The 2,268-nt window shown below is 37.7% G+C and overlaps 1 protein-coding gene across 3 annotated transcripts in view; it reads right to left on the bottom strand.

Annotated features, from left to right (window-relative positions):
• LOC125029739 (importin subunit alpha-4-like) overlaps positions 1 to 1,899 on the bottom strand; it is a 42,338-nt gene extending 40,439 nt beyond the window's left edge. For all 3 annotated transcript variants that reach the window (XM_047619850.1, XM_047619851.1, XM_047619852.1), the window contains exon 1: positions 1,756 to 1,899. The gene's annotated coding sequence lies outside the window, so the exon portion shown is untranslated. The remainder of the gene's footprint in view (positions 1 to 1,755) is intronic.
• Positions 1,900 to 2,268: the final 369 nt, after the last annotated feature.

Here is a 2,268-nt window from a genome sequence, read left to right as displayed (position 1 = left end):
ATGCGTACATACATAAATGTATGTATGAACGCATATATGAATGCATGCATGGTAAAGTCGGAAATGAAAGCAAACGAGCGGAAGGAGACGAGTGTCCATGGCATACATTGTCTAAGTAAAACTGGCGTGGTCGTTGGTTGGATGGTTTAGAGGGAATCTTAGACTGACTGTGCTTGACAGCATGTCTAAGATTGGCACCGTTGAAATGGGCATTCCGGTAAACCTTACACTTCCTTCTATGAGTGCTAATAAAGTTGTGGTTAATCTCTGCAGAGTGTTTACGTGAAATTCCTTTCCAATGCATTTATGTTTATTTTAATGAGGCATGACAAAATGCTAGAAACTGACATCAAAATGCGCATATCTATAAGATATATAGAATTGACTGAAGGAATCAATAAACCTCTACTACTGAAGGTTAACTATAGCTGGCTATTGGAGATGCTCTGTATCGCTATAGCCTGATGAGTGAAAGGTCTACCCCCTTATCACATGCTGCCAAATCTCCCCACCTGTTTATTTTAATGAGGCATGACAAAATGCTAGAAACTGACATCAAAATGCGCATATCTATAAGATATATAGAATTGACTGAAGGAATCAATAAACCTCTACTACTGAAGGTTAACTATAGCTGGCTATTGGAGATGCTCTGTATCGCTATAGCCTGATGAGTGAAAGGTCTACCCCCTTATCACATGCTGCCAAATCTCCCCACCTGTTTATTTTAATGAGGCATGACAAAATGCTAGAAACTGACATCAAAATGCGCATATCTATAAGATATATAGAATTGACTGAAGGAATCAATAAACCTCTACTACTGAAGGTTAACTATAGCTGGCTATTGGAGATGCTCTGTATCGCTATAGCCTGATGAGTGAAAGGTCTATCCCCTTATCACATGCTGCCAAATCTCCCCACCTTTGAGAGGAAAGCCAAATCCACCCTTCGTCAGATGTTCCTATGCAGAATCATCCTGGTGCAAAGAGTGGATGTCGTGCCCCATCCCTTTAAGGACAAACGTCAGCTGGTCACTCAGGGTAAGTGCCACTATTCGCCATCCTCCCTGACATTATATATGTAGTAGATGGCTGGCCATAAGGCTCTTATATTCATGCGAGGAGTTTCCAAGATCTTGACTATGGTTGCTGCCTACCGGGCTACATGCGCCCCGCATGTAGTCTGGTAGTAGACTGGTGATAGTAATAGAAATAATAATAATGATAATGATTCTGCGAGTAGTAAGTACAATATCAATCGCATTAATGAAAATAGTGTGGATGCCGAAATTAGTCATTTTTGAAAGACTGACCATCACTTTCAGAGTTAGCAAAAGGATTTTTCTGCGAGTATACAAAATTTTATAGTTATCACTATTAACATAATTACGATTACATTACTATGATAATTGTCATTCGTATCCTCAATCCTCCTAATATCATCAATACCATTATAAGTAATACAATTACTATCGCAGTATTACGGTATCATGACAAAATGAGTAGTATTAACACTAATTTCTTATAAATACATTATCATGTTAATTATCACATAATATCAATATTGTTTTCATTATCACCGCTACATAACCATTACTGCCATGGTAATCATCGTTGCTATAATATTTCTTAGTTTTAATAGACATGGACAGTCATGCACCGTGTTTTCGAAACGTTTTTTTAGATTATCACACGAAGTATGGAATGCCCTTAGCATGAAAATGCATGCACTGGATTCTCAATTATTAATTACCTCTTTCTTATTCAGTCGAGTCACCTTGTCTCAGCACCGCTTTTATTTCATTTGCAACTTATTCCATGATGAAAGAAAAAGACATTTCTGAATCACTCAAAAGATTCCGATGAAAACACAAGTAATCAGTCACGGACCGAGAGTGTCTACACTAGCTCCCTGTGACAGCCAGAATAGCACTGACCGTGTGAGAAGCGAGGAGCTGACTCGCCTCGTCGACTCGGGGCTTCGTTACCTTCACCTGCCTGTTGCTCGGACAACGATGCAAACACTAGTTGCGGACATGAAATTATGACCTTTCCTGGATTAACGTGCAAGCATTGTTTATTAAAAAATGTCTAAAAAAGTAGATGTCACTTATATACGTACATACATATATGTAATATATATATACATATATATGTATGTATGTATATATATAATGTGTGTGCGTGTGTATGTATGTATGTATGTGTATATATGCATATATATACATATAAATATATATACATATACATGTGTAGGCCTATACGT

Source organism: Penaeus chinensis, chromosome 10 (assembly GCF_019202785.1).
Source record: "Penaeus chinensis breed Huanghai No. 1 chromosome 10, ASM1920278v2, whole genome shotgun sequence".
Taxonomy (NCBI): Eukaryota; Metazoa; Arthropoda; class Malacostraca; order Decapoda; family Penaeidae; genus Penaeus; species Penaeus chinensis.
Note: the sequence above shows the minus strand (reverse complement) of the source record. Positions and strands in the feature narration are given on the sequence as shown.